General features: G+C 43.3%; 1 protein-coding gene across 13 annotated transcripts in view; it reads left to right on the plus strand.

The window, feature by feature from the left end:
• Positions 1-3,173: 3,173 nt before the first annotated feature.
• The window catches only part of LOC108436089 (microtubule-associated protein 4), a 108,683-nt gene continuing 99,151 nt past the window's right edge, over positions 3,174-12,705 (plus strand). For 11 of the 13 annotated variants that reach the window (XM_037537151.1, XM_037537157.1, XM_037537155.1 and 8 more), the window contains exon 1: positions 6,968-7,077. The gene's annotated coding sequence lies outside the window, so the exon portion shown is untranslated. Of the gene's footprint in view, positions 3,400-6,967; positions 7,078-12,705 lie in introns of those variants that run through there. The other 2 variants (XM_037537153.1, XM_037537152.1) reach the window with 2 other exon arrangements.

Below are 12,705 nucleotides of genomic sequence, written 5' to 3' on the forward strand. Positions count from 1 at the left end.
TTTTGCCTTAGCGACAACTGAAGCCGCAGATCGCTTGGCCTGTCGATACCTGCCAGCTGCCTCTGGTGTCCCACAGGCCAACCATGCCCGGTAGGACTCCTTCTTCAGCTTGATGGCATCTCTCACCTGGGGTGTCCACCACCGGGTTCGAGGATTACCGCCCCGACAGGCACCAACTACCTTACGGCCACAGCTACAGTCAGCCGCTTCAGCAATGGAGGAACGGAACATGGCCCATTCTGAGTCAATGTCCCCCACCTCCCCCGATATCTGGTCAAAGTTCTGACGGAGGTGTGAGTTGAAGATCAATCTGACAGGTTCTTCTGCTAGACGTTCCCAGCAAACCCTCACTATACGTTTGGGCTTGCCTGGTCTGACCGGCATCTTCCCCCACCACCTGATCCAACTCACCACCAGGTGGTGATCAGTTGACAGCTCAGCTCCTCTCTTTACCCGAGTGTCCAAAACACATGGCCGCAAGTCCGATGACACGACTACAAAGTCAATCATTGAACTGCGGCCTAGGGTGTCCTGGTGCCATGTGCACTTATGGACATCCTTGTGTTCAAACATGGTGTTCGTGATGGACAAACTGTGGTTTGCGCAGAAGTCCAAAAACTGAACACCACTCGGGTTCAGATCAGAGAGGCCATTCCTCCCAATCACACCCCTCCAGGTCTCACTGTCATTGCCCACGTGAGCATTGAAGTCCCCCAGTAGGACAATAGAGTCTCCAGGAGGAGCACCTTCAAGCACCCTTCCCAAGGACTCTAAGAAGGCTGGGTACTCTGAACTGCTGTTCGGTGCATAAGCACAGACAACAGTCAGGACCCGTTCCCCAACCCGAAGGCGTAGGGAAGCTACCCTCTCGTCCACCGGAGAAAACCCCAACATACAGGCACCGAGTCGAGGGGCTATGAGAAAGCCCACACCTGCCCGCCGCCTCTCACCATGGGCAACTCCAGAAAAGAATAAAGTCCAGCCCCTCTCAAGGAGATTGGACCCAGATCCCAAGCTGTGTGTTGAGGTGAGCCCGACTATATCTAGCCGGTATCTCTCAACCTCGCGCACCAACTCAGGCTCTTTCCCCGCCAGTGAGGTAACGTTCCAAGTTCCAAAAGCCAATTTCAGCAACCGAGGATCAGAACGCCAAGGCCCACGCCTTTGGACACTGCCCGATCCACAACGCACCGAACCCCTACTACTGCCCCTCCCATTGGTGGTGGGTCGATGGGAGGGGGGACTCATGTAACTCCTTCGGGCTGGGCCCGGCCGGGCACCATGAGTAAATGCCCGGCCACCAGACGCTCGCTGGCGAGCCCCTCCCCCAGGCCTGGCTCCAGGGTGGGGCCCCGGTAACCCTGTTCCGGGCAGGGTACACAAGTCCTGCTTTTGTGTCTTCATAGGGGTTATTATGGATCACACTTTGTCTGACCTGTCACCTAGGACCAGTTTGCCATGGGAGACCCTACCAGGAGCTTTTGCTCCAGACAACATAGCTCCTAAGATCATTCAAGCACGCAAACCCCTCCACCACGATAAGGTGGTGATCCAAGGAGAGGAACTAGCTGTCCTAACTTCGACAATACCAGAGCTGTCTTAACTCTGTTTGAACTGTCTGTTTCTATTGTTTTATGCAGTGACCGACAACAGAATTCAATACAACCAGCATAATGACGCCACATTTATCTGGACTGAAAGCATTGCTTTGACTTGTGATGGGGTTTTTTTTCCCCCAACAATATTATAAGAGCTCAGATGCTGCAGACGGGCCCCCTCTTATTACCTTAGTGTGTTAATGTTGATATAAACTGGTCAGATAAAATATCAACTACAGTGATGGTGATAAATAACGAGGAGACAGAGCTGAATGTGGGTCTGGTTATTAGGTAGAATAACGTTGGTTGTTTGGGAAATGAAACTGAAACTGAGAGCAGCAACTGTCTAATAAACAGCACAAAGCCTGACGCAATGTTTTAACTTTCAGTTTATCGCGCTTTAGTTTGTTTGACCTTTTTGCATCAGTGCCGGTAGCTAATGTTAGTTGTCTGACTAACTAGCTTAATCACTTTGATTACGCGTTTACGTTTCAGCTGATTCAGATTTGTGGCCTTATGAGGAAACTGCAGCTCCTCTTCGCAGCAAACGGCCCTCAGATTCATCAGTGCAACTGCAGTTTGGTCGTGAAATGAACGAAGACCACAACCACAATCTTCACTCAACTGCACTTTCTACAGATCATATAAATAAATTTAACAGATAGAGACGCAGCGCGGCCGCTTAGCCCTGTTTCTGCTCCCAACAAGCTGCGGTGTTAGAGACCATCGCACAATTACAGGAATAGATGATAAGCGTCGACGTTTCAACCAACTCAAAATAAAAACACAGAGAAACACTCACATGGGATGACGTCAAATGGCAAGAGAGTGTAATAGATCTATGTATTACATGTACATATATTAATGTGAGGCTGTTGAAACGCTGATCATTTCTTCCTGTAATTGTGTGATGGTCCCTAACACCGCAATTTGACCAGGAGCAGAAACACCGTGGGCCGTTTGCTGTGAAGAGGAGCCGCAGTTTCCTCATAACTCCCAAAATCAGAACCAGTCCTGATGAGCATCTCTGTTCATGATCTCATCAGTCTAACTCATCAGAACCCGTCAGACAGTGTCAGGGAGCTGTTGTCAAAATACAAACAACGTGCCTTCAGTTAAAAACTAAACATGACCACGGCTAAAAGAAAACGAGAGAAGGAATTAGAAAATCGTGATCACGAATGTAAGTAAAGAAAACGTGCGCACAATTAAAAGGAAACGAGGGAACGATTTAAGAAGCCGTGACCACGAATAAGAGAAAACGTGCGTACGAACTGCAAAACGTTCGCTCGAATTATTATTATTTTTTTACCTCCGTTAAGGTAAAAACAAAGTTAGCTCCGTGTAGCTCCGTAACTTTACATCCCAGCCATTTATCAATAGAAAACTTTTAAAAAACAACTAAGCGTCACGAGCTGTCTGAAAGCGAGCAGGCCGCAGGGTGGGGCCAGTAGGGACGCATTGTGTCCACCAGATGGCGACATTACACCACTGTTAGTGCCTCAAAGGAAAAACACGGTACTTTCCGGCTTCTGATGGGTCACACATGCGTGCTCCGCTTGTGCTGGTTTACGTTCCTCCGGGAGAGACTTCAGAATGTGATTCCAGTTTTTTCAGTGTGGAAAACTGTGACGTGGTTAATGTATAATGCGGTTCTGTTCGGGCAAATCTGCGAGTCTGCGTTGATGTAACGTGCAGAGCGAGTACGGCGATGTTCGGACCTGGGCGTGTTCACACAGCACACTGAGAAAGTGACCGTCTGCGGCGTTATTATGGCGTTAACTGCAGTTACGGAATAGTGGTAAGACAGTTTTAGTGAAAGCAGAATATAAACTGTAATATTGGCATTGTGTGAAATATAAACTGTGTTTCTCACAAAAATCTTTGCGATGAGGCCAAATTAGTCCTGAGCAAAACCCACAATTACAGCTTCACTGCTGGAGTAGCATTGTTATGCAGAGGTGGGTGGTTTACTCGGTTCCGTGTATATATATGTATATATATTAAGTATAATATAATAATATTACCAAAACATTGCTCCGTTTTTCCATCTATCCTGTTATGCACCTTTTCCTTTTCTGTTCCTTCCCCATTCCTCCATTCTTCCAACTACTGTTACTCTTCCATAAACCGATTTGACTCCAGTTACCCTGTTTAAGTTTGTTCAATTCATAATTTATTATTAACTTCGCTAATCGCTAATATTGCCTGTTCCGGAGCCTGTAGCCTAGACTGAGTAGCTACTGGAGCGAGACTATAGCTCGCGGATGTAGCCAGCAACATAACGAGCGGTTCTCACGCCAAATTAAATACAGGGTTTGCAGTTTACTATCGTCATGTGCTCATTGTGCTCATAAACTCTCAGCTAGATACATTTTACCATAGCGATGATATATGTTAGCCTGTAGCATCTCAAGAACTCAAAGTTGATGTGGTGCTCAGGGCTGTGTAGCGGCTCCTTCCCAACCACCCATCCATCCATCTGTCTAATCCATCAATAGACAGATTCACTATATTGCCAGAACCATTCAGTCACCCATTCAAGTCACTGAATTCAGGTGTTCCAATCACTTCCATGGCCACAGGTGTATAAAACCAAGCCCCTAGGCCTGCAGACTGCTTCTACAAATATTAGTGAAAGAATGAGTCGCTCTCAGGAGCTCAGTGAATTCCGGTGTGGTATTGTGATTGGACTCCACCTGTGCAACAAGTCAGGTCATGAAATTTCCTCACTACTAAATATTCCACAGTCAACTGTCAGTGGTACAACAGCAACTCGGCCACAAAGTGGTCGGCCACATAAAATGACAGAGCGGGGTCAGCGGATGCTGAGGCGCATAGTGCGCAGGGGTCACCAACTTTCTGCAGAGTCGATCGCTACAGACCTCCAAACTTCAGACCTTCAGATTAGCTCAAGAACAGCGTAGAGAGCTTCATGAAATGGGTTTCCATGGCTGAGCAGCTAACATCACCCAGCGCAATGCAAAGCGTTGAATGCAGTGGTGTAAAGTGCCGCCACTGGACTCTAGAACAGTGGAGACGTGTTCTCTGGAGTGACTCTTCTCCGTCTGGAAATCCGATGGACGAGTCTGGGTTTGGCGGTTGCCAGGAGAACGGTACTTGTCTAACTGCATTGTGCCAAGTGTAAAGTTTGGTGGAGGGGGGATTATGGTGTGGGGCTGTCTGTTAAAAAGAGTCAGCTCAGATTTACAAAGATGATAAAAGAAACACAAACAAAAGAAAAAAATATAAATCTTATTATCATGGGCCAAAGAACACTGCCACAGCGGACAGGCCCATGAAGATGGCATGACTGAGATAAAGTCAATTGACATGTACAAAGATGAGGAAAAACAACATAGCAAAAAAAACAAAACACTTATACCTAATCAGTGCCCTGCTTCAGTTCCTGCGTGGACAGATGATGGATGTACTAAGAAGTTTTACTGAGTGCTATAAGTTACTCAGTACTTAAGCGATTTAGTGATCTGGTATGTCATTTTAATGCTTTTACATGTGTATGAGTTTAGGCTAGTCTATCCAACTCTGCTGTCCAGTGTGAAGTTTTTAAGCTGGACATTTGACTTTGTCACCTAAAGCAGGGGGATTGCAGTCTGAAGCTCACTGGTTTCCTTTGTTAGATGTTCAAGCATGTTTTTAACATTTCATCAGCAATTATTTTAGCAACTAACAACTTGTACACAGACACGTATACAATTTCTATACTGCTTATCCTTCTGGGTCATGGGGGGAGCTGGAGCCCATCCCAGCAGTCACTGGGCAGAAGGCAGGAAACACTCTGGACAGGTCACCAGTCCATTGAAGGGCAGACACACAGACATATATACACACACACACACACACACACTTAGGGGCAATTTAGTGTGGCCTGACTGTGGGATGTACCTGGAAGAAACCCTTGCAGACATGAGGAGAACAGGCAAGGAAAAAACCCTTTCCTTGACAGCTCTACCCACTTAGCCACTATGACGCCTGAGGTATTATACACACACATCTAAACTGCTTATCCTTCTGGATCATGAGGGGGTGCTGGAGCCTATCCCAGCTGTCGCTGGGCAGAAGGCAGGATACAGCCTGGACATGACTGCATGTCTTTGGACTGTGAGAGGAAACCCATGCAGAAATGGGGAGAACATGTAAACTCCACACAGAAAGGACCCTGGTTGCCCAGCCAGGAATTGAACCCAGGTCCTTTTTGCTGTGAGGAGACAGCATTACCCACTTATACAGTGCTACATAATTCTTACAGTATTACTACTTATCTTTTGATAAGGACAATTCAATGCACTCTTGCTTTTCACTTTTTTGTTGTTCTTTACTGCTGTCACAATTCTATCCAGGCCTGCTTGTATTTTAAAGAGTAGGGAAGAAAAATACTTAACTACCTGTAATCTGTAGTGCTCTTTCCTTACAAGAACTACACCCTTAAAAAAGCAGTTTTTTATATAAATCCGTGACAACTCAAACACCATTTGGACGCATTTCTGTTTCTTTGCAGGGTTACGTAGTACTTCTCTATGATGAAAAACTTTAAAAGAACCATTATTTATACTATAGGCCCCTTTTTGCTAGGGGTGTTGTCAGAAGAACCCCGGGAGCAAACGTGGGTAGTTTAGATTTGTCAACGCCATTGCACCAGAAGAAGCGACAGGCTCAGCTTCAGCGAGATGATTTTATTTATCACTGTCTGTTTGCATTTGCTGCAGTGAAGTCTCCCCGTTTCACACTGCTCAACAAGCCCGGCGATTTCGTAGTGTGAACACAGACTGCGGGCTTGTCCAGTTCGCTGAGAGCTCCTGACAGTCACTGGGGTTCCGCTGTCCCGTAAAAGGAGCTGAAGTCACTCATTGTACGTTGCGGTTGTCTGTCATGTGGAGCTCTGTGAGCTGCGGGGCTGTGGATGTGAACCAGGCCGCGTTCAGCACGCGCCAGCTGGACTCAACGACGAAAACTATCAGCAGCGCACACTTTCACCTCTATAGGTGACTGAAAATACGTTGTTGCTAACTCAATATTAGAGAAAGAGTTTCCTACGGCTCTTCATAAAACGATGTACAGAAAAGTGTAACACAGTCTAACGTAACTGATGTCATCCCGCGTTTATAAGTGGGCAGAAAAAGAGATAAACTAGAAAAAAATATATTTGCATAGGCTCTTGAGCATGACGTCTGCCCAAGCACCGTTTTTTCACGAACAGTTTACAACCTTGAGGTTCAATTGAACACGGCCAGCGCTCATATAGGCGTCACCACCTGTCAAACTCACTCTGCTCTCTATTTCGATTGGACGACACAGCTGTCAGCTGGATTCTGAGTGCTTCGATTGGGTGACTCTGTCAGAGAGGGCGGGGCTAGGTGTTAGGTCGCTAAGGAGGCGCTGTAGCAGCGGAGGGCGGATCATCGCTGGGCTAACGACACCGCAGGCGCCCGAGAAAGTGTCAAAAAACAGTGCAAAAACGGTGAGTTTAAACAAATTATACTGAGCCAGTAAACGTGACGAGTTCACAGACGTTGTACGGGGTGTTACATAAGGTTTGGTGGCGAGCTGCTGTTTAATTTGTGATGTTGACTTTGGATGGGACGCTGAAGTAGTGGAGAGTTAGCGTTAGCGGGCGAGCTAGCGTGAGCTGGTTCAGGTCTCAATGAGCCAGAGAGTGACACGGCCCAGAAGATATGGCTGTCCGTGAAGTTATGCAAGACTGTGATTTTTTTTTTTTGTAGTGCCGTTCCAACAGGACAATAACACGGCCACAGCCCTCTCGTGAAGTATACTATCTGCTCAGTTGTGAGTGGGTTGCTACACTTTTTGAAGGGTCTCTGTTCTCTGCTTGTGTTTAGCTCAGGAAAAGTTTAGTAAAGTTAAGGCCAGCTAGTTGGTCGGGCTCAGCATAGTGAAGTGGTGTAGCAGAAGGGATTTAGGTGGGTCTCTGCAAGCCCAGCAAACTCTCCGTGGCTTGGTAAATGAGTGTCTGGCTGTTTTTCGCCACTCCCCGTTTGTTGTTGGGAGCTGTGGCTACTTCTTCATGCATGTTCTCGTTACTGTCACTGAGTGTCGGATTGTGCACTGGTCCATATTGCCAGCAACCTTCTAAAACACAGATGTTAGTTAACCGTGGACCCAGGGACATAGATTGGGTCTTACATCAGACCAATCTCTTCGCTGCCAGCAGGATTACAGATCAGTGCTGTCAGGCTCTAACCCCTGAGCCTGGTTATGTGGGAGAGTTAAGGGAGAAATGTAGAAATGTGTGTTTTGGTGGTTTAATATATCATTTTTGGGGAAATGGTAGGGGGTCACATCACAAACTTTAGCCTTATTTCATTTACAATGTTTACATTGTTTGTTGTTAAAATGCAGTGATAACTATAGCAGCAGGCAAGCAGCAACTGAAACTGTTAATGTTATTGCAACATTCAGGAATACAGCCAAAAATCCAGAGCCCAAAGTGCAGGGAGCAAATGAATTGAGCAATTTCATCAAGGTATGAATTGAATGGAAGAATTTTGTAACACTGTCTCAATGAAAATGAGACCTCAGCTTCTTATTTTTTGGTTGTGATGCTGTTCATATTTCTGTATCATTTTCTAATGTGATTACAGTTTGGCCTGCAATTTGGACATGTATTTCTGGTGTCAGATTAAAGTGTCATTTGTTTTGTTGGTGCCTACTCTTTCTTTCTTATGTCGTTTTAAGTTAAATGAATTAAATCACACAGTTTACTTTTTGATTCTTTATTCTTTAAGAACATGTACATTCTTCTTCTTCCTCTAGATGTGCAGTTACATTCAAGATATTTGTTTTAATGTATTTTGTAATGTGTTATTTACGGGTAAGCTTTGTGATTTAATAGTATTTTTTACCCCCCAAGTGCAGTGTAATGTTTCACAGGTGGTGATGCAGCCATGTACCCTAGAAGTTTAGATATTTCTTTCTCAATGGAAACCAGCCATATTGACTGGGAAAGCTTATTTTAAAGGTTTAGTTTATGTTTAGGTCTGTTGTTAGTTTTACTGTTCTTCATTTATTATTTCATAATAAATTATGAAGCCAAACCGTTTTTTAAACGGTGGAAAGGACAGACAGCTGTGCCAATGAATGCTTTGGGGAATAACCATCTAAATCAAAGAGGAAGATTGATGACTGAAGACCTTAGTTTAAATCATTAAATGGAGGTCATACTGGTAGATGCAGAGATTTTTGTCCCTCTAGACCAGCGGTCGATATACCAGTTTATTCATGTTGGAGCAATTTAAGTGTGTGGACTATATACATCCACTTTCTCTTTTTTGTCATTTAATCTGATCGTGTCCAATCTTAATGTGATCTCATCTGTCCGCCATTCCTGATGATGACTCTGTCATTATGGCACGTGTAGGATAACGTGTCGTAAGCTGAAGAGCATTAGGAAAGAATGCGGTTTGCATTTTCATACAATTTAGTCTTCTCCTCTCTCTAAAAGCACGCTTGTTATTAGGAAAGTCTTTGCACAGTAGTGGAGTATAGATAATAAAGACATAAAGCTGTATGTTTTTAGCTTCTTTTTTTTTCAAGAATTGCAATATTTTAGTAAAATTGCGTGTAAATATTAAAATAAATAGACAAGTGTACTTTACTGAACGTTGCCATGATCAAGTATAATTAATTCTCTAGTTCGACAATTGATGTAGCAGAATCACTATCTTGAGGGGCCTGTCTAACAAAGCATGTGTTTTACCACAGTGGTTAACAACTTTCTCTATTGACACAGGTTTAGATACTCAGGCTGTGATAAATCCTCATGCATGTGTGCATAAAAGTGTGATAATTGTGTGAGACATAGGGAGTTGAGTTGCGAAAGTAAAGCACTTGTAATGGCAAAGCAATGCTGCCACCACAGCTTATTGGATACTCAATATTTATGTAGTATGATTTGTTTCCTTCTCTGATAAGCGGTGATTTTCACATAAAAAAAAAAGTGACCCGAGCAGAACCAGAAGGGTCCACCTTGTTCAGAAATCTGGTTGGTCAGAAGCTTATCCCTCATTGGTCCAAGGTACAGGTATGGTTCCGAACTTAACCTGTCCTGGACATAAGTTACCATGTAGCATGGTAAAATTAACTGAAAACCCGAGATAGTTCAAAATACGTTTAAAGTTAGCTGACTAAGCAATGTGTTGTCCTTGAAATAGCACTTTAGGTCTGGGTGAGTGTAGAAGTGGCTAATGTGATGATATTTTATCGTCATTGTGATTTAATATTGTTGTACTAAACAGTTGTAAACAGTTGTATATTATAACATACTGTGGATATCCATTTCTCAAGAACACTGGAAAGACTAAAGTAGTACAAAAGTAGTCTTGTTTATTTGGATTTCCTGCAGTGCAGTTTGTGAAATATAGAATATAAAACATTGTGCTACTAGTGGATTGTGTCAGTGTATCGTGAAGATGTGCTTAAGTGTTTTGATATGACATTTTTGCCACATCACCCACCCCAGGTGTATGTTTACATGCCTCAACCTTCTCACTTCATTCACATTGGAGGAAAGGTCTTGGTAAAGTGAGCAGAGCAGGAGAAGCGTATGACTGAGAAACACTCATAGAGGAGTGTCAGTACAGTATTAAGGGAGGGAGAGGGAGAGACGGAGAGTCAGACAGACAGAGGTGAGGGGGATGGGGATGCTGCTGTAGTGTGCCTGCTTAGATTGCTGACTCACGGTGAAGCTACCTCCCTCGGGCCACAGGACCACCAAACAGCAGGGTCACGCTGACTCACTGCCTGTTTGTAATTAATAGAATCGATACATTACACAGCCTTTGTCCTGATCTAATGAGCATTTGTGCAGAAAGCAGCTCATTATATCCAGGACCTTTATCACAAAAAATGACAGGATGTCATAAGTGAATAGGAACACTTTTAATGCTGCTTCCAAATTTCATGACTTCATGAGCCACACCTTAATCTTGTTGGGTATATGTTGGTGAACGATGGCTAATTCTATCACAGAGACCATGCACTTTTTATGACCAAATTGTATTTATTTTCTAAATATGTTTTGTTAATTATATTTATTCCTTATTTTATGAGGAGCTCTGTGTAATTAGATGAACTCTCCTTAATTTAGTGAGCACTGGCATTTCGGACAAATGTCAAGGTGTTATAACCATCCATAGAAAGGTGAAACGAACAGTGTTATACAGTGACATTTATTTTTGTCAGGCCTTAGTCAGGACTGTCCAATCTAGGGATGTACTATATCGTATCGTTTGCGATAATACCGGTATAACTTTCTAAACGATAAAAAAAAATCCATATCGTGATAACAGCGATATTCTGACTTGTTGACGTAATGACGTCATGCGCATGGCGTACGTTCGTTGCGGGAGTCATTTTGGAACAGAAAGAAGTGGCTATGGCACAAAGCAGCTCTGTGGTGGAGTTTCTCCCAAAAAGGGGAGTGACTTCAGTAGAGTGGAGGTGGTCTGGTTATAAAATCTCAGATGTACAACAGATCACAGTAATATGCAAGATATGCAAGAAGCCTGTAACAACAAAAGGAGGAAACACAATTCACCTGTTTCACCACCTCAAGCAGAAGCACACAATTGAGTATGAGGAAAATAAAAAGTGGCTGTGTTTACACGCAAAGACTTTTGCCAATCTGATTGAATACAATCAGATTACAGACTCAGACTGCGGTGTTTATTCTCACTCTATTCATCAGTCTGATGAAAATCTTTGTTTACGTGCTCACTACAATTAATCCGATGCAAAATGATGCACATGCGTGGAGCAGCGCTGAGAGTAAACGTTACCATGAGAGCAAACATCACATGAGGTCCAGTCAGCGTGAGATGAGTTTCCAGTTGGCGCACTTGTGTTTTTAATGGCTTTAAAAATGATGTTGAGAGGAAGACGTTGTGTTCTGAGACACATAAGCTGGACATCCGTCCCACCGCCGTCTTTTTAAGATCAGAGTATAAACCTCGTCTCCTCTGCAGACCAATTTCTGCTCCCGCCATGTTGAACGGTATAAGCCTTTCGCTATGACGCGCATGCGTAGAGAGTACTTGCACATTCCGATTGGAGTGTAATCGGATTAAGGCGTTTACACGGCTATTATTCTTCTATTTAACGGATTATTTAGAGGTTTACCCATCTCATCCAATCGGATAGAAATTGCATTCCAAATGGCCTCAATCGGAATAGTCTAGTATAGGAGTTTACATGGACGTATTCCATTCCATACTCTATTAAACGTGGCCAATACCGCAAAGAGTACTCAACAGCTGATAGCCACATTTACATGCGTTTTAATAATCTGTTAATAATCCGACTAATATCTCAATCGGAATAATTTTTTTTGTGTCTACTGAATATTTGAAACATATTTATACGAAATAAAATGCTAACATTTATTTTGTTGCAATAGCATGTTTTTGAAATTAATAATATGTTATTCAGTGTTTTGTCACATCGCCAAAAATATTGTTATCGCAAAAATATCCTGAAATATCGTGATATTATTTTAGAGCCATATCGCCCACCCCTAGTCTAATCTTATACACAGTTGGGCTGATGTGGCTTCAGGTTAAGCAGGGGCTGACCCGATTCTCCTGTTTTGCTGGGATGACAACCTGCAGCCACACCGGCCCTTTGTGGATAGGATTGGATATCGTTATAAGTTTTCAGGTCAGTTACTGATGACAGTCCATCTCTCAGTTTTTGTGCAAAAATAGTAATTTTCAAATAGCCAATGGCATAACTGACAAACACCATGCAGTGGAAAAACTACATGTAATGGGACATTATTTGACCTCACAATAAAGTCTTTAATGTGTTAAGTAAATGTGTGCCCAACATTCGTATTACACAAATGTTTATTCAGATTAGGTCATTAGTAGGTTACTGGCGCACTCTGGCCACAATAAAAAATGTAATCAGAAATCCAGCAATATGAGAACTGTGGGCTGATGTTGATAGCTGATATTTTTCATATACATTTCTGCTGATGACAAGACCAATGCGCATATATATATATATATATATATATATATATATATATATATATATATATATATATACACACATATATATATATATATAT

The sequence above is a fragment of the Pygocentrus nattereri genome, chromosome 3 (genome assembly GCF_015220715.1).
Source record: "Pygocentrus nattereri isolate fPygNat1 chromosome 3, fPygNat1.pri, whole genome shotgun sequence".
In the NCBI taxonomy this organism is placed as follows: domain Eukaryota; kingdom Metazoa; phylum Chordata; class Actinopteri; order Characiformes; family Serrasalmidae; genus Pygocentrus; species Pygocentrus nattereri.